The following is a 21,086-nucleotide window of genomic DNA, read 5'->3' on the forward strand; positions in this document are numbered from 1 at the left end:
CTACTTGGAGTAGCGAGATTTAAACAAATCTTACTACTTCAAGTAGTGAGATTTAAGCTAATGTCGCTACCTTAAATAGCGAGATTTGCCACGTGTCATTTCGGGAATTATTTTTTCAAAAAAATATTATTTAATATATATATTTTAAAAATAATAAATTAGGAAATAAATTCTTCTATGTAATTAATAGGGAAATAAATTATTTTAATATATTTTTTTTAAAAAATGATAAATCTGAAAATAAATCTCCTGCGTAATAAATCGCGAAATAAAGCAAAATTTCATTCTTTCTCTTATTACTTTTGGAACAATAAATTTTTGAAAAAAAGAAAATTCCTATTTAATTATATCTATTTTTTTCTATTTAATATATTTTTGAAATTTTTTTTTACTTAAAAGTATTGTTTTGTTCACTAGATTTAAAGATTGTTGATTTTGTCTATCTTATATCAATATAGAAAATGTATACACGATACTCATTTTTCTATTTGGCTCATAACAAAAACAAAATTTCTACATAAGATTCTCATGAGTTGCATGAAATTAAAATTTTCATATTTTATAAGCATTGTCATATGTGAGCATAAAGATAAGAGTGTCACATTTTTTAAAATTTTATATTCCTCAATATATAAAAATTGTCATTATATATGACTTTCTAATCACTAGTTAAATGTAAAAATAAATATCATGAAGACTTAAAAAAAATTAATGGTCTATTTAGTTATGGAAAATATTTTTAATTTTAATTTTTAGTTTAAAAAAATATTTAAAAAATAACTAATTTTTTAGTTTTTTAGAATTTTTTTCTAAAATAAATTAACAGTATAAAAAATTTAACACTATTTTCTTGTAGAAATAGTTTTATTTTTATTTTTTTTATTTTTTAAATAATTAAAAATGACGTTCTTTATTTTTAAAATTCATGTAGAAAAGATAACAAATATTTTTCACCGTTTTTTAGATTTCTAACTCTTGTTTTGTTAATTAAGACTTGAGAGCATGTACTCATATATTAAATTTTGATTTGTGAATTCAAATCCAAAATTAGTGATCAAATATATTAATATGACAATTTATTATTATATGACAATTTATATATAATATATATTACATAAATTTTAAAAATAATATTAATATTATGATATCATTATTAATATTTTTATTATATATAATAATATTATAGCATATAAAAATTTATAGAAAGAATTTATTTCCCGATTTATTACGCAGAAGATTTATTTCCCGATTTATCATTTTTTTAAAACATATATTCCTATTTATTACGCAGAAAAATTTATTTCCTGATTTATCATTTTTTAAATATATATATATATTAAATAATATCTTTTTTGAGAAAATAATTTTTGAAATGACACGTGACAAATCTCGCTACTCCAAGTAGCGAGATTACGTTAGGGTTATTTCGGGAATTATTTTCTCAAGAAAGGTATTATTTAATATATTTAAAAAAAAAAAGATAAATTGGAAAAAAACTCAGGGATGGTTGCTCTGTCTAAAATTTCTGATCAGTCAAAGGGGCCTGTTTTTAAATAAGAAGATGACATGCCATGATGAAACAACTGGTATATTAATTATTGTTGCCCAATTTCCACACTATTTCATATTATATCAGTGTCGGTTGAAAAATTGTGAGTTTGTCCCATTAAAAAAGTAAGTGGAATATGGGTGCTTCCATACATGATTGGATCAAGTTGATGCCAACTCATTTGTATCAAGCCTTTATGAAGACTTTATCGATGCTAATAAGTGGTATTAGAGACGACTGTTCGTAATTTTGGGTGAGTGACATCGTAAAATTGAGGTGTAGATTAATTCTCGTGCGTGCTAATGGTTAGAGGATCAAGTATTATGATCAATATATATGAAAATGACATTTTAAAGAAAAACTGTACTATACTGTATATCAAAAGATACATAATTTCCAAGTTATAACTGTCGGCTCAATATAGCTAATTTATAGTAAATTTGCCCATATTTGCATAAAAGACGCAACCTAGACTGCCTAAGTAGTATTGTCACGTTATCACATACTCATACGACATGTTTCCCCCCATGACGGATTGTGCGGGTCAAAAGCTGGATTCAACTTGTTGCTGGCGGTTCCACAATTGAGTAAAAAACTTTAAGGTAGTAAGTACGATTGTGCCTACCTATGGTCATCCAGAATTCCTTAGATGGGGCCTCCCAACAAAAACCTCAAAGTAGTACTACGGTCCAGGTCTCGAATCAACTATCCCAAAATCACACTTCCATGCCCGTGTGATTGCACTAACTGCCCACATATAGCTACGGTACCGTGCTCACAATATCACATTATCACATATCACAGATCCACAGGGTTCTAGAATCATATATGACATTTTACATAATAAAAACTATATTATAACTCATTTCATATATAAAAATTGTCATTTAATAAAACTCGGCCCCCGATCATTATATCAAAACTCAGCCCCTCGACTATTATATCAAAACTCGGCCCCTGACGTTATATCAAAACTCAATCCATGGTCATTATATCAAAAATCGGCCCACGACCATTATGTCAAATACTGTGTAAAAACCAACTAAAACATTCTATTCACATATGCCATTTGAAATCGTTCCCATGCCACACAATTTTCATTTGTTAACCATAAATAAAATAACCTGACTGGGAAAAACATAAGTTGTTGAAAATAGGGTATGAACATCTCTAGGGTTTTATTTAGCTCAAACTACATATTTAATAGAAAATAGGAGAAGATCAAACCAACCACAATAATTTTCCCCAAAAACATATACTGCATTTTAATCAGTCCCTTTTTCACAAAAAAAAAAAAAAACTAACAAAATATAATCCCCTTAAGTAGCTTATAGGAAAGCCCACTGAAAACCCAACAATCCACGCCCTACGGCGTTATGGAACCCAAAATCCTAAAATCACATTTCCTCGAGATAAATCAACACAAACCCCAGAATATTCCTCATTTAGCATTTCCTAGGCTCCCTATACTCCAAAACAACTATAAAGCCTTAAAATTCCCTACTTGTCCTGATTTTAGAGTAATGCCTGAAAAACTCTGATCAAAAATTCGTCTCGCTAGACTTGTAGAGAAGCCCACTGAAAACCCAACAATCCACGCCCTACGGCGTTACGGAACCCAAAATCCTAAAATCACATTTCCTCGAGATAAATCAACACAAACCCCATAGTATTCCTCATTTAGCATTTCCTAGGCCCCCTATACTCCAAAACAACTATAAAGCCTTAAAATTCCCTACTTGCCCTGATTTTAGAGTAATGCCTGAAAAACTCTGATAAAAAATTCGTCTCGCTAGACTTGTAGAGAATCTCCCCTAGATCCATGTGGTAACTTCCGATCGTCGAATTTGGCAACGAACTGTGAGAAATCGTAGAGAGAGAGAAAGAGAGAGTGAGGGCACGGGTGAGAGAAATAGAGAAATTTTTTTTTTTTTGAGTTTCTTAATGAATAAGCAACCAAAAAATCAATTTATAGGTCGTTGACTCGGTCACCTTCGTCTACGAAATGACGCCTTCATCGACGAACTGCAGAAGAACATTCGTCAATGAAAGAAGGGCTTCGTCGACGAACCCTAAGCTTGAAATTTTAGTCATTCGGGATCTCATCGTCGACGACGCCCTGAACTTCGTCGACGACCCACAGAAGGGCATTCGTCAATGAAAACAAGGGATTCATCGACGAAGCATACTGAAATTCCCTTTTCTTCTTTTCTTATTTATTTCTTTATTTTTCGAGTTCGGGTTTCTACATGTAATGTCCTTAATGATGAAGTTAGGATCTCTAATAACCTCACTCATAAACTAGAATCCAATCATGCCTTCTTTTCTCGAGTAATTTAGCGAACTAATAAAAGAATATAACTGCAATCATATTTCCTAACCCACTCAAATCTAGTCATTTGCCTCCAACTTCTAACTTCCTTGATAATCTAATAATCCAAGTCGCACCTTATTCTTAAGAATAAAATAGTTTACCCGTACATCTCTAATGACATGCATAAATTCACATAGTTTCAAATAAAGTGAATACAAGAAGGGAAAAGGGGAGGTCCGACGAATTTAGCTTCCTAGTGTTAAAATATTCCTTCTTGGTACTAGAAGTACATCATCGTAAGTGATTAAGCCAGAGAAAGATTTTGTTCAAGTTAGTTAACTATATCCCTAAGGTTCAATCTAAGCCTAGTTTCCTTATATACTATGTTACTTACTGTCTAACAAATCATCTATAATTTAGAGACCCTCGCTCAACCACCATAATCTCAAAGATTTTGTTGACCTTATAGGTCACGCCCGGTTTTGATAATGACAAATACTCCTGTATTTAATAAATATCTAATTCATGTGCAGGTCTATATTAGCGGATGCATTGATGGTACGAGAAAGCTCAAAGCTTGAAGATAAATTTATGCTCTCAATTGTAATATTAAGTAGTAAAATTTTTCTGTAATAGTAATTAGGGTATTTGGTTTGTAATAAGCACATACATTACATGCATGATTTATTTTGTAAGCTCAAACCAAATGCGAACTTAAAATGACCTTAGAATGATAGGCACTTTTTCGGTGTATACAAAATTGGACCCTAAGTAACCTTAGGACTCTCACACTTGCATTTATATTTGATAGACACTTGTTTAGGGTTTATGTGATGTATAACAGGACCAAAATGCACACACTATGCACTTTCGGTCGACCGACCCAGGCAGTTCATTCTGTCCTGATCGACCGAACTAGACTTGGGTCAACAGTTGACCAAGGCCCCGATCGACCGAACCAGGTAGTTCAAAAAGCCCCGGTCGACCGAAACCCTCTCTGGTCAACATTTTGACCATCTGGTCGACCGAACCAGGTTTGTACACCAACTACTTGGTTGATTGAGGGTCCTCGGGAAAATTCCCAGTGGTTTGGTCGACCAAACCAGGCAGTTCAAAATGGTCCGGTCGACTGAAACTCAAAAATTTGGGAAATTGCCCACTTCCAGTCGACTGAGCCCTCAGTTCAAAAACCCCCTGGTCGACCGAACCATTTGAGTCCTGGTCGACCAAAACCTTTTTGGTCGACCGGACTTCTCGGGTTGCCCCAATTTTTACAGCGGTTAAATATTTTTTAAACGGGGTTAAATTGATTTAAATGTCATTAAACTTTTCCAATAATTACTAATAAGTCCCCAACGGTCAAAAATCAAAGGGTGTCTATATATACTCCTTCATTTGGGAAAATTAGCAAGCAGATTAGCATTTAAATTACAAATATTCTCTCTCAATCAAAACTCTCACCTCTACTCCTACTATCTCAAAAATCATTTATACTTACTCTATTCCATTGCCAAAAGCCTTTGTAAGTTGATTAAGTGATTGTGCTGATAAGTTTGCTCCCATTCTTTGAGTGTTTGAATCGATTTTCCTGAGAGCATTACTTAAGTACTCTTAAGAGGCTTTTCTCATAAGCTTATCCTAAAAAGACTTTGCTAAGCTTCTAAGTATTGCATTTTCGTTGCAATATCTTAGGAAGCTTTGTATTTGTTTTTGGCTTGCAAAAATATTTTCAAACCTACTCAAATATCTTGTGGAATCTTTATTGAACTATTTGTGAATAGATATTTGTGTTTGTTACATTGATCTTTGTGGCAATATTTATTCAAGTATAGATCATTTGCTGAATACAAAGATTATCTATTTTGCAATCCAAGCATATACATATTCATGTGATTGAGATATTCTACTGATTGATATTCTTGAGGCTTGCTTGATATTCTGTGTGAACACATTTGATTGAAACATTTTTGAAATACACAGATTGTTATTGATACTCTCACGTACTCACTACACTAATAGAAAATATCTTTGAGAGTTGAATTATTTAGACCACACTGAGCTTACATTTTAAATCATCTTTGGTGTTTGTGATTGTGTGCATTTGTGGTACAAATTTGCTTTACGTGAACGCACCCATATATTGTACCTTTTGATTGTATATCTGAGAGATTCTAAACGTGGCCTGAGGGGGCGGTAATCCAGCCTAGTAAGGATTGGTGTAAAGGTTGAGGTAAGCCCTTTGTTAATTTGACCTGGCTTGTATAGGTGCCGCTCCACCCGTTTAAGTGAGCAAGTTATTGCGATAATCCTTGTGCTGGTTAGCCAAGGTGGGGACGTAGGCAGTTGGCCAAACCTCGATAACATATCTGTGTGTCACACTATCTTTATTGCTTTCTGGTGTGTGAGTGAGTAATTAAACTGCTTTACTTAATTTCTGATATATTTATATTACTTGTACTAGATTGACCATAAGCTTGTGAACATACTGCTGTTAGGAGGAATACCTAGAAGACAAATTTTAAAATACCAATTCACCCCCCCTCTTAGGATCACGGTAAAGCACAAATTTCTTCAAAAAATTAAGGACAAAAAATAGGGAATAATCCATAGAAAATACTAAGTACTAATTAATAAAATGCCACACTTAAAAGCCAATTAAAAAATCTAGTTCAAATCATTAAATTAGATAAATACATACTAGTAAATTATTTAAATTATGAAATCATCAGATAATCATAAAGATCAAAGATAATCTACTAGATTATTTGTTACGTACAATTGTATTATAAAATGATGCAATGATAGGAAAAAATAAAACAAATAATATATTAAAGATTGCAAAAACTTCCTAAAATACCAAACCTTTCCATCAAAGGCCTTGAAGCTCATTTGCATAATTTACAAATGAGTCCAAGAGAAGTGTTGTAAATACAATTCTCACAACAATTAGTAGTAAGCAATTTTGAAGTGAATCCAACTTGTTTCATTAGCTAAATTATTATATCATCATAAGTGAGCTTAAGAACATGAAACAATATAGGAGAGGAATATGGACAACAAATAACAATGAAAAATTACATGAGACTGACATCATCATCCAAATGGTAGAAGTTGAAGGGGTAGTCAAACCCTTTCACTTGGGTAGTTGTGTGTCAATTACATAATAACTGATAGTTGAACTAGTGAAGTTGGCTAATTTGTTCTTCTATTTGATGATAAGTACGAACTTAATGGTTCAGTTTGAAGTGTTCAACTTTGTGTGGACTTAAGCTACAATACTAGAGCAGTTGATGATAATCATGTTGGTTTGAGCTAAAAATTAGAAGTTTTAGTCTAATATAGGCGAACAATTTATCTTATGATGACATTGCAGTTAAGGACTATTGCAGAATATTAAGGGTGGAAATAGCGTTTAAAGTGGAATTCATGAGCTCTTAAGGGATAAAGTATAGTGTTATGTATGCATATATTGTGAATATGATTATCTTGATATGTAAGACAATTGATTATAATGAAGCAAATTCTGAAAGTTAGGGCTATGTGTTTCTCATAGGTATTTTTCCTTTCAAGACTATTGCTCCAAACGAGAGGAAGCTCAAATAGTGTTTCAATTACTGTCATATTGTATCTAGGGGGAAATGATCACAAGAGCATATGGATTTGATAATAGTACTTTGCCAATCAGAGCAATAAGAATTGGAAAGAGGACAAAATTAAGCAACATGTATGATAAGATATACAAATATCTTCACATTGATCCAAATCAGTATGCATTACGGGTTACTGTGAGATATCATGTGACAGGGCTAAATGATACAGTATTCTTCCAGGTCGTTCCTATACAATATGATTACGATATGGGCATTGTGTTGTACAAACACAGCTCATGCTTGAATATTTGCTGGTGCAAAAGGACACCTAACCGAAACCTCCTTATGGAATGTCTATGTATGACATGGATTAGCAGTACATGAGCTCAGTATTTGGTGGGAAAGATGTGATTAATGTGAATTTGGACGAATGCCCAAGAACATCATTTTAGCGTCCTTCTTATGGAATGTTTGCGTATGATATGGATGAGCAATATAGGAATGTAGATGCTAATTTGTATGCAATTACAAATATTGTATTAGACGAGGGGATGACTTTCACAAACGATGTCGATTTATAAGATGAGAAGAATGTTGAGCAGGAAACTATTAAAGGGTTAAACAACTTCAACGATTATTATTCGTGTTTTCTTCTTTGCAGCATCAATCTAGTATGGATCAATTAGTTTGTACTGAGGTTGGGCGATCAACATCGCTCTGCCCAAGCCTAGGTAGGCGGTCATGCGGAGCTGCTATATTGTCGAGGTGGACACAATTCATAGAGCGACTATTTGACGTGGACTAACACATCATCAAGTGTATCCGCATATTGGGGTTTACGACATATAATGGATTGGCCACATGTAAGAACCCAAACCGTGATATATGAATTTATTATGTAAAAGAGGGGTAAAAAAATGGAATTGTATAGATTTCGTCGACGAGGCCACAATTCGTCGACGAAGGTTGAAGGCTTCTCGTTGACGAAATTTAGAAGCTCGTCAACGAGTGAATGCCGAGAGGTCCAGGAAAATGTGAAATATCTGGCTCGTCGACGAGGCTGCCGATTCGTCGACAAGGACCCCATTTCGTCGACGAATCTACTTGGGTCAAAGGTGCTATAAATGAGATTTTGGGTTGCTTTGGGACTAAGTTTCCCTTGACTCTCTCTCTCTCTCTCTCTCTCTCTCTCTAGAATTCTCCCTACACTTTCTCTCTCTAGTTTTCTTTATCGATTATTGCCCGGTGCGTAAATCCAACGATACTGCGAGGATCAGGAAAGGATTCTCTACGTTTTTAGCGGATCAGAATCTCATTTCAGAGGTTTTCGGGTTTCGGTCTAAAATCGAGGTAAGGCTCGGTTTTCGTTTCTAATTCAGTATATGTGTAGTAGTACGGATTGTAAGCATATACTGTACTGTGGTTTGTAGGTTTTGGAATCTCAGTTCGTAGTTTTGAGGACCGTAGAGTTCGTAATTGGAATTCAGGTTAAGGTAAGGGGATTCTGTTTATATAAGTTCATTTTCGAAATCGGGATCGGTAAGCTTGTAAGCTACGATTGTATGTATGTTTTGGCTACTTATTTGGGGAAATCTATCGGGTAAAAATGCGAGATTTTCGGGTTACATTTTTCGGGAAAATTGGGGATTTCGGGTATCATCTCTATTTGGTTTGGAAAACTGTTAGTTATATTGAAACTGTATTATTGAGGTGACCGTAATCCATATTTGCATAAACTGTATACTTGAATTTGTAAATGATATGATTTGCCGTAAACCAAATAAGTATGGTATGTATGGTTGTATGTATTTGTTCCAGGTATTTATAAAACAGTTATGTGGCAGCTAATTACCGTACGCTGAAATGTATAGAAACGTGAGTTCCAAAATGATTCCATAGATTTGTAAAACAGCCATGTATCGGTTAACTACCATGGCCGAGAGTGGCCATCTCTATATCTGGGGTGTGAAATATCACCAGTATGTTCCGGCTGGTCACTGAAGGGTGTGTTCTACACCGTATGTAGCAATGTAATCACTGTGGGCCTGAGTGGTCACATCGTAGTTGTGTATGTAGCAATGTAATCGTTGTGAGATTAGGTGACCTTGTGTAGTTGCGTATGTAGCAATGTAATCACTATTGGGCTTGATTCGTCGCAGCGTAGTTGCGTATGTAGCAATGTAATCGCTGTGAGACTAGGTGACCTTGTGTAGTTGTGTATGGAGCAATGAAATCACTATGGGCCTCGGTCGTCGTAGCGTAGTTGTGTATGTAGCAATGTAATCGCTGTGAGACGAGGTGACCTTGTGTAGTTGCGAACTAGTGTGATGACGCTGACTGTATGTTTTGGGTATCGTATGTACTGGAATGGTTTTGTGAAAATACTGGAACTGTATGGAACTATATGTATACGTATGAAACTGTATGTAAATGTTTCGAACTGTATCGTATTTTATAGTGTTATGAAGTAAGTAAAATAACACTGGTATATCACACACTGATATAACCTGTTTTTTTCCTTACTGAGAGGTGTCTCACCCCGAATGTACGTACAATGCTTTTTCGGGTCCTTCAGGTAGCCATAATTAGCATTCTAGCTTTTGGAAGCGGGGGTGTCATTAGCTACTACTAGTACCTACTAGGTACGGGTTTTGTATCCAGGTTGTCGAGATGGTTTTTGTAGACACCTGGGGTATGTTTTGTATTATGGGAATGTATATCCTAACTTGTATAGACTCTGTTATGATACTGTTTATGTATAAAAGATCGTATTCCTCTACGTACTTTGGATGAGTATGGATGGTTATATGTATGTATGTGGGCATCCGTTCACCCCACAGGGTCGGACCCTCTTTTGTATCGTATCATGTGTGTTTTAAATTGATACAAAGATAGGTTAGGTTACTTTATTCACACCTAGGACCCACTTACAGGTTCGGGGCGTGACACCACATCCAGCTCGACTGACATCTAGTGACCGCATTGGTCGAACAATGGAGGTCATAGATACACACATTTCACCACCTCCATGGTGAGATCACAATCACGTCATTGAACATGGCTATTTTGTTCAGCCTTCCTATTGACGAAAGGCTCATCATTGGTTATACATGTGGACCAGCAGATAGTGAGCATGGCTAGCAGGGACAAGTGATGGTCTGTCATATATGCCACCTCATGTTAGGAGTTATCCCATCTGATGTTGCAATACTTGGTTCCCGTATAAAGATGAGGTTTCTACAAAAGTAGTTTAGTCAGTTACCAGCAAATGCAGAAGAGCAAACTATTATTTTTTTTTTCACCTGGGGCACATTTTAAGATTGATATGCAACACTCTATTCTACGATATGTCAGGTAGTTGTGTGCATTTGATGTTCCTGCCACTACTGGAGGATTTGAAGCAGGTTCGTTCCTAAAGTTGGGGTGTTGCGACATTGGCATGATTGTAAAAAGAGATATACCGTGCCACACACCCACCTATCTCAAAGGGATATTGTCAATCCTCTACGCCTTCTTTAGAAATGCCCATGAGATAGATGCCCATCCATGACACCTTCTCACTTGAGTGTGTTGCAGGTTTAGAGGGATGCAGCCAGTTGTCCTCTTGATCGATTATCGCTTGCGTACAAGTTTGTTATAACTACAGTTCTGGTGAAGTTTCTTCTTTAAAATATGAACTAGAACTTAATGGTGGCCACACTCTAATATTTGTGTGCACCTTTTGTTATATAGGTGCAGGGATGACATAAGGGTTTCTTCTATCGCCCATCATACATTGCCCTAATTCAAGTTCGATATGGACATGCATCAAGAGCGTAAGGTATTTTTATAATGAATTAAAGTTTAAGTGCATAACACATAATGTTTCTCCCTATTTTCTCATATGGTATATAGAGTTGGCTGACCTTTTTGAACTTATGCGTAGTTTATTTAGATGCCATATAGTGATGACATCATACAAGACTTACTCTCTAATTGTCAAGTTAGAAGTAACTTGTGAATGGATCAAGTGCTACTCATATGCTTTCATATAGTTGAGTGGTACTTCCCTAACCAAGTATTATGTTAGTTCGGCTATCGACGGGGCATTCCCGAGCCCTTCTCCACGTCAGGGTACAGGTTCATGGGTATAACCTGCATCACATTGACAGTTGCAGTCAAGAGGTGAATGATTGGAGGACATTCCATAGGATATATGTGGATTTATGGGAGGATCATAGAGAGAAAATCATTAATGGAGAGATGGAGGGCATTCCTTTGCATCCAAAGGATCCATACTTTAGAAGATATAGGTCCATCACACAACACTTCGTGGATAGGACAACGGTTGTATATATAAGCCTCGTAAGTATACATTTCCATACATGTTCTAGTATTGCTATAATTTTTTTTTTAAATGTACTGACTATATTTTTGTTTGTACTATAAGCTGACATATTGCATAAGGTCGAGCTAGTCTCACGAGATTTGTCTGTCCAAGGGTTGGCAAGAGATGGATTGATGATTGTCCATGAACATGGATGATGAGGACATGTCCTTGGACCTCCTCCCTCTACATGAAAACCAGTTGGAGGCCGAGGAGTTCTAGTTCGTGGAGGACATGCTCGGCGTGCAGATAGTAGTGTCCAGGCCCGACTTAGGGAGATTTTGTAGTAGTCATTATTCTTAGAGAGTTGGGACCTTTTAGCCCTTTAACTATACATGATATGGCTGCACCATCCACTAGTACATGGTATATTGCTGATGTACCTTCATCCTCCCCTCCTTCCCATGACCTACCATCTAGGAGTAACCCTTATGACTCTCCACCACCCTATACATACCCTTTATGTCTAATGAGAGTATTGATTCAGAGGAAATGGATACATCGGTCCTTCCCACACGTTCTTGTCCCCCCTCATTACATTAGTCATTTCCCCATCCGCTTCATATGGATGATAATGCAGTACCTCATGTTGTGATATGTGGCTCATATATTGAGTGGAGTGCATATACAATGAGAAAACGTGGAAGAAAACAGCAGTTCATGCTTGTAGGAGTAAACCATCGACGGTTTCCCTGTAATCATTGACAATTTGCCCAATGAAGTGAAATAATCGACGGTTATGAATATATTTCATCGACCGTTTACTCTCAGTATTAAATCGTCAGCAATATATCTGAAACCGTTGACTGTTTAGCTTAGGTTACTAGTGAAAGTTTTCAAATTTTGAATTTTGGGACGTTGGATAAGTTAAGTTTTAGGGGGGAAACCTTTGAGAGGTTATATATATGTTGTATATGTAATGCTCCGGCCCTTAATACGGCCCCAGAGTGCTACCATACATACATTTCCTGTACAAATCCTATGAACATACATAACTACCCGCCAATAAATAGGGACATACGGGTATTTCATAATGATTTGTGCTCACATATATTGCGGAAAAGATAAATCATTCATATGGATTCTAATAGACATACCAGAGTATTTAAATGTTCCTTACATATATTCAACCGTACGTAAAACATAAACTATATTACATTCCCAAAACCTACCAGGCTAACAACCCAGTACTCATACAGAAACTTTTGTTAACTAGCAGGACTCTACGCTCCACAACCTCTCTAGACGACTAGGACTGATTTCCTGTAGCTCCTAAAAACAAGGTTGTAAGATTGGGATGAGACACTTCTCAGTAAGGAGGAAGATATTGCATCAGTGTGTGACTGTACAGTTATATTCCCGTTTGAAAACAATTACATAGATTGCACATTCTTAATACAGTAATATATGTATATATATAGTACATATATAAATTCCTGTTAATAGATAACTCAACATCATTACAAGTGAGAGTTCCCGAGGTTAGAGTAGGGTACAGGCCCATACAGTCTACAATCCCTCCGCCCAGTACTCAAACCTGTGACTTTGCCCAGTAAAGCTTTTAAATCATGTATATGCATATTTAAAACACCATCCAGCTCAAAACTATCATAACTATGCCAGTAATTCCCTGTGGCAAGGGTTGTGCAATAAGAAAACACTAATCGAGCCCTATACGTACAGGCATCGTCAGGCATCATAACATACTGCGATCCAACTTGGCCATCGCCACCCTGATCCCTTTTGACCAGTGGCCCTTCTTACCAAGCTTACTACTAGGTATCCACATTGAACAATAATTACGTGTGGTTGCACTGTACCTCTGTTTTGGCAACAGTACCAAGCCTACATAGTATACTATTGAGACAAGCTGCGGTCCCAATATCATATATATAATTTACATTAAAACATAATAACCTGTGCAATTCCAGTATTTTCACAATCTCATTCATGCATAGTTACATTCATACTGTGGTAAAAACTAGCTCGTAACCTCTCGGTTTTACCCTTTTCTCATACTTGGCACGATATCTTACCCGCACCTGTTTTCCGCAAATTTTTTATAATCACTTGGAGCCTTAGTCCCCATAGTTCATATACATACATCTCAAATCAATAGAGATTCAATTCATGTCATACGTCACACTTATTTGACCAAATATACATTTAATATAAACTGGCTTGTAAAATATCCTTTATGCTGCTATTAAGAGCTTCAAGCATCTCCTACTTTAGTTTTAGTACAAATAAAGTAGTTTAAGAAATTCGGAGATCATATGCCAAAAACCCCATTTTTGTCAAAATCGTAAAATCGTGAAAACCGTAAGAATCGACATTTATACCTGGTAAAACTTTGCAAATAAGCAATCTATAAGTACATATAAACATAGGCTACATATCGTGTGGTTTCGTTTTTCTAAAAATGCTGATGTAAACAAATCCCCTTACTTTTATCCCGAAAACTGAAACACGAGCTTATTGATCCAAAACTATGACACGAAAACCTCAAAACCTAAAAATCGAAGAACATGACTTCAATATAATCCTATTTACTACAGATCTACCTAATTGAAAGTTGTTGACCTTATAGGTCACACTCGGTTTTGATAATGACAAATATTCATTATATCTAATGAGTGTTTGAGGTTATGTGCGGGAACTCAAATTGACAGATCATAATGCACAAAGAGAATATTGAAGTTGAAGACCCAATTTTTACTGTATTATATTTCATTCTTATGCAAAGGGTCTGTAATAGTAATTAGGTTCTATGGCTTGTAATAATTGCATGTATCCCCTGCATGATTTAATAAGTAAAACGTCAGATTTTTTCAATGTCTCCAAAAAGAACTATAAATGACCCTAGGACACTCACACACTCACATGTATGTGTTAGACACTTGAATAGGGTGATTGTTGAATGAAATAGGACCGAAATACACAAAATGTGCACCTTCGGTCGACCGACCTATGTAGTTCATTCCGGTCGACCGACCTATGTAGTTCATTCTGGTCCCGGTCGACCGAACTTCATTAGTTCAATTGACCCTGGTCGACCGAACCTCCATGAAGTCAACTTTATCGTATTAACCTCCTGGTCGACCGAGTGATTTTTGTATTGCACCAACCTGGTCGACCGAGTTCCCACGTATGGGAACTCAACTGTCTGGTCAACGGACCAGCTCAATTCAAAATGGTCTCGATCGACCAAACCTCGCAAAATAAGAAATCGCCTTTGGACATACAAGTCCGGTTGACAGAACTCACAGGTCATTTCTTGCCCGGTAGACCGAACCCCAAGAACTTGGGTCGACCGAACTTGTTCTGGTCGACTGATGCTCTTGAGTTGGACCCATTTTTTTACCGTGGTGAACTTTTTTAAACGAGGTTAAATTAATTAAATATTGTTAAAACTTTCCTAATTATTCCAACCATGTCCCTAACAATATTTATAGGGAAGTTTATAAATACCCCTTCATTTGGAATAATTAGTGGTGGATTAGCAAGCTTGTTTAAGAAAAAACCTTTAAAATCCCAAAATCCATAATACTCATATCTAAGCTCCATTCACTCATACTTGCCTTCTCTCATTGCAAAAACTCTTCGTAAGTTTAATTTGAGTAATTATTTGATCAAGAGGTTTGCTCTCCTTGATTTGTGATTATTTGATACGATTTTTTTGAGAGTCAAACCTAAGTATTCTCAGGGGACTTTGTTGATAAGTCTCTCCTAAGAAGACTTACATTAAACTTCTGAGTATTGCATATTCATTACAATATCTTGTGAAGTTGGTATTTGTTTTTGGATTGAAAAATCTTCTTAAACATTTTCAATTATCTTGTGTGATTTATTTTAACATACCTTCGAAAAGATATTTGTTTGTGTGGTAAAATATTTGTTGCAATATTCATTGATTTATATATCATTTGCTGAATACAAAGATTAAACTCTTTTTGAAAATCAAACATATACATTACTTGAGCATCATACGATTGAGAAAATCTACTGATTGAAATATATATATATATATATATATATATATATATATATATATATATTGTTTGGCTAATATCTTTGTTTGAGCACTTAGATTGAATACATCTTGTGATACAAATATTATAGTGATTGCACTCTCACGCATTGATTACATCGACTACAAATATATTTGGGAGTTAATATATTAAACCACATTGAGCTTACTTATTATATCTTATTGGTGGTGTATATGATTGCACGTAACTGGGTACATATTTGCTTTACTTGAAAGCATAATCATTGTACCAATTTCATTGATTGTGAACATACTGTTGTATTTCCAGGCACGGGCCTAAAAAGGGAGACTAGCCCTGTGAAATAGTCCCGGATTGGCTTAGACCCGGTTGGGAAAGTTAGGTGCACCATCTTGTTAAGGTGTAGGTTGAGGTCAGCCCCGCTAATTGACCTAGTTGTAAAGGTTGAGGTCAGCCCTGTGCTAATTGACCTGGTTGTAATCGATGTCGCTCCACCCATTAAGTGAGCATTAGTGGAATCCTCGGGCTTGTGAGCTAGAGGCGAGGATGTAGGCACAGTTGGCTGAACCCCAATAACATATCGTATGTCTGTTTATACTTCCGTACTTTATATTTATCGCACGTGTATGTTATGATGTGAATGATGCGCATGATTTAAATTTTCGCATCTTATATTATCTGCGCATTTGGGATTGTATAGAAAGACCCTAGGTTACCAAATCGCATTGACTTCTGACTTAACCTAAGAGAAAAGTTTAAAATTCCAATTCACCCCCCTCTTGGGAATACACCAATTCTAACAAAAACGAATTTAGATCCTTACCTTGATTTTTGAAAAAATCCCGAAAATCTTCAAAACGACGATCTGATCCGCTATAACTGTAGAGTTTCTCCTTCTAATCCCTGTAGAAACCTCCGATCGTTGAAACGGACGACGAATGGCAAAGAATCGTAAAGAGAGAGAGAGAGAGAGAGAGAGAGAGAGAGAGAGAGAGAGAGAGAGAGAGAGAGAGAGAGAGCTTTTGGGTTTTCTTAACCCTTAAGCAACTAAGGATGATATTTATAGAGCCTTTAACCAAGTCAAATTCGTCGATGAAGCAGCGCCTTCGTCGACGAACCCCATCCGAATAGTTTCTTGGTTCGCTCGGTATTTCTTCATCGATGACACTTTAAATTTTGACGATGAGGGACTGAAGGGATTTTGTCGACGAATATATTGGCTTCGTCGATGAACCCTGCTGAAATTCCTTTTTTTTTTTCCTTATTTACGAGTTCGGGTCTCTACAGTATATGTTGTAACTCTAATATGTTCATGTTTTTTGGACATAAGATAGTGAAAAACACTACCAATTACTCCTATGGATGTAGGCATTGTCGAACCACGTAATTCCTTGTGTTATTGTTATGGTTTTCATTATAATGTGCTTGATTGTATTTTCTGTATATTTCACCCTTGAGTGTTGTGTTGTAAGATTAATTTATTCCGTTGTACAATTCATTTTTATCAACAAATTGGTATTAGAGCATTGTTGTAATGGCCTCTGGAACTTCTTCTGCAAAGTTCGATGTCATTAAATTCGATGGAACGAAAAACTTCGGTTTATGGCAGAGAAGGGTTAAGGATCTGTTAGTGCAGTAAGGTATAGTGAAGGCTTTATATGGAGTTCAACCGAAAAGCATGGATGAAATAAGTTGGAAGCAAAGGTCGTGTTGACTATCAGACTCTGTTTGGCTGATGATGTGTTATATCACGTCATGGATGAAGATTCTTTGGTAGCAGTTTGGCAGAAACTGGAAAGCCGATATATGTCTAAGTCTTTATCAAAAAAATTATTTCTTAAGCAAAGTTTGTATTGGCTTAAAATGGTGAAGGGTTCATATTTGAATCAATACAATGTGTTGATGCTATTGAATTTCCTACTTGTGTCTCACACGTATAAGAATTTGGTTACTATTCTAACATGGGGCAAAGAAAGCCTGAGTTTGGAAGAGGTAACAAGCGCATTGTTAGGTTTTCATTAAAGAAAGATGGCCTGCGATGAAATTTCACATGGTGAAGGACTTGTAGTAAAGGGAAACTAGGAACGTGGGAGAAGCAAGTCTCGAAGCGGATCTCGGTTACAGTTCGGGAAGAAGAAGGGCATAAGGTGATTTAAGTGCTAGAAAATTGGGCACATAAAACTAGAGTATCCAAAGTGGAAGTAGGGGAATTGTGAAAATCAAGAGGGCTGCAAATGTAGTGGAAGAAGACTTAGGGAGCAGTGATGGTGATATGCTATATGTTTCATCGGGTTTAGAATGCCTCACGGATTCTTAGATCCTAGATTTCGTATGTTCTTATCAGATGACACCAAATAGAAATTGGTTCAACACCTACAGAACAGTTAATTCTGATTATGTTCTAATGGGAAATGATGTTGTATGCAAAATAATTGGAATAGAAAATATTAGAATTAACATGTATGATGGGGTTGTGAGAACTTTATGTGATGTAAGGCATGTACCAGATCTACGGAAGAATGTGATTTCATTGGGCAATTTAGATTATAACTGGTATAGTTATAAGTTTGAAAGTGGGATAATGAAGGTGTGTGAAGGCGACTTGATGGTGATGAAGGGATAGAAGTTAGCGGGAAATATCCATGCACTACAGGGTACCACAGTTGTAGGTGGAGTTGCAACTGTAGAATCTGAGTCAGGTGATACTCTTTTGTGTAAAACAGCCACACACAAGACGAAGGGTATTCTTAATTACATTTATTCAGATGTTTGGGTACCGGTGAGGATAGCATCACGGGGTGGACATAAGTATTTCATAGGTTTATCACGAAAGGTCTTGATGTACTTCATACAGCACAAGTCAATACGTTTGCTAGGTTTAACTTGTGGCTGAGGTGAAAAACCAAACCGGGGGAGAGATTCTTAGGTCAGACATTGGTATTGAGTACGCTATTTTTATTTAAGGAGTTTTGTGAGCAGCATGACGGGTTGTATACATGGCTTGCAAAGAACTTCTTGGTGAAGTTAGTGAGTGTGACGTGTTTAACGTTTAATCAATCGCCAAGGGTATCACTAGATAGGAGAGTACAGGAGAGGTTTGGACAAGTTATGTGGTAGACCACTCCGGTGTGAGAGTGTTTGGATGTCCAGTCGTGCACATTTCTAATGAGGTGAGATATAAGCTTGTGTAATGTACAGACATAACATATTTCTAAGGTATAAGAAAGGTGGGTTCAAACTGGGTGATCCAATGGCAAACAAGGTGGTGATTAGTGGAGACAAGGTTTTTGGTGAGAAATTCATGGTGAAGCGTACTCAGGTAAAGGAAGGAAATAGATGCCAGAAAACTACAGCAGCAATGAACATGTGATGCAGGTGGAGTTAGAGACTCAAGGCAGAGATGACATTGTTCATAATGCAGGGAGTTATAGCTCGGAAAACTTGCAGGATCACAATGGACACAGATGCACTATCTGGCCACCACTTAGGTGTAAATTTGATGTTCTGGTGTTTTATTCATTCATTACTACTAGCAAGGTTCCTACTATTTTTCAAGATGTTGTGCACAACAAAGGGAAAAATAGATGGATAAGTGTTATGGTGGAGGAAATGGAATTACTGCATATGAATCAGATGTGGGAGTTGGTGAAACTTCTAGGATAGAAGAGGGTGATAGCATGCAAAGGGGTGATGTTTCTATTGTTTGTGGATAACATGTTATTTTCTAGGAATACTTTTACTGAGGCAAATTAGTTGGGAACTCTATTGAGAAAAGGTTTTGACATGAAATTTTTGGGCACAACCAAGGAGAATTTTGGTTTGGAGATTCGCAAGAACAGAGCTGCAGGGAGATTGGGGTTATCTCAGGGTGGCTTTGTGGACAAAATTGCAAGGAGATTTTGTTTGTCGCGTCAGGGTGATTTTGTGGAGAATCAATGTAAATTTTCTACCGCTTGGTCCCCAAGGACAGACGGTGATGTTCGGGATATTTCAAAGGTCCCCTATGATGGTGCAATGGAATGTTTTGGCTTGCAACAGAGTGATCTGTCAGTTGTAAGATTTGTGGATGCGGGCTATGCATGGGGCTTTGATGACATAAGGTCTACAACGGGGTATGTGCTTACTATTGTGGGAAGGCCTACTTGTTGGAAGTTCAGGGTACAGTCTCTGGTTGTAACATCTACAACTAAGTCAGGGTCATGGAAGAAGCCGAAGCTGCTACGAAAAAGTTCAAGCATTGCTTGGAGTTGGTTTTTATCTCCAATTGCTAGATGGCAGTTGGTCCCAACCAATACAAATTTTTGTCTTAGGTGGAGCAATGGGTTTATGTTTTCAATTTTCTCCTAAGAGGCATATATTCGCCAAGATGGAGATTGTTGTCATATGTGGCTCATATATTGAGTGGAATGCATGTACAATGAGAAAACATGGAAGAAAACAGCAGTTGATACTTGTAGGAGGAAATTGTCAACGGTTTCCCTATAACCGTCAACAGTTTGGCCTAGTGAAGTGAAACAGTCAATGGTTATGAGTCTGTTTCATCGACTTTTTTCTTTCAGTATTAAACCGTTGACAGTATGTCTGAAACCGTCAACGGTTTGGCTTGAGTTACCAACATTGGTTTTTGAATTTTGAATTTTGGGATGTTGGATAGGTTGGGTTTTGAGGGGAAACCTCTAAGAGGGTTATATATATGTTGTATATGTTGTAACTCTAAGATGTTCATGTCTTTTGGACACAAGATAGTGAAAAACACTGCCAGTTGCTTCCGTGGATGCAGGCATGGCTGAACCACGTAATTCCTTGTGCTATTGTTATTGTTTTCATTATAATCTACGTGATTGTGTTTTATGTATATTTCACCATTGAGTGTTGTGCTGTAAGATCAATTTATTTCGCTATGCAATTCGTTTTTCACAACACCTCAGGCCTGACATAGTAGAGGCACAAGACAACAACGAGGCAGGAGAGTCGAGGGAGATGACTAGAGAGGAGAAGGAGGATGCAGACGGCAGCCTACATGATAGAGGAGATGACCTAAGTGCGACCCTTGAGGATCGACATAGTTGTATTTCTTATGTGTAATTCTGTATATACTTTTTTGTACATTAGTTTCATTCGTATATGTTATCTTCCATATCTACTTGTATTACCTTTTTATAGTTGGGAATTCTTGTTTATTGTTCCCTAATATGTATATGTAATTGTCAAACAATGTTAATAACTTGACTAATATTATAAATGCCATAATTGGGAA

The 21,086-nt window shown here is 36.4% G+C and overlaps 1 protein-coding gene across 1 annotated transcript in view; it reads left to right on the forward strand.

Annotated features, from left to right (window-relative positions):
• Positions 1-20,845, forward strand: part of LOC131158178 (arogenate dehydrogenase 1, chloroplastic) — a 43,500-nt gene extending 22,655 nt beyond the window's left edge. The window contains exon 4 of the transcript XR_009137426.1: positions 20,758-20,845. The gene's annotated coding sequence lies outside the window, so the exon portion shown is untranslated. The remainder of the gene's footprint in view (positions 1-20,757) is intronic.
• The last annotated feature ends 241 nt before the right edge of the window (positions 20,846-21,086 follow it).

The sequence above is a fragment of the Malania oleifera genome, chromosome 6, assembly GCF_029873635.1.
Source record: "Malania oleifera isolate guangnan ecotype guangnan chromosome 6, ASM2987363v1, whole genome shotgun sequence".
In the NCBI taxonomy this organism is placed as follows: Eukaryota; Viridiplantae; Streptophyta; class Magnoliopsida; order Santalales; family Ximeniaceae; genus Malania; species Malania oleifera.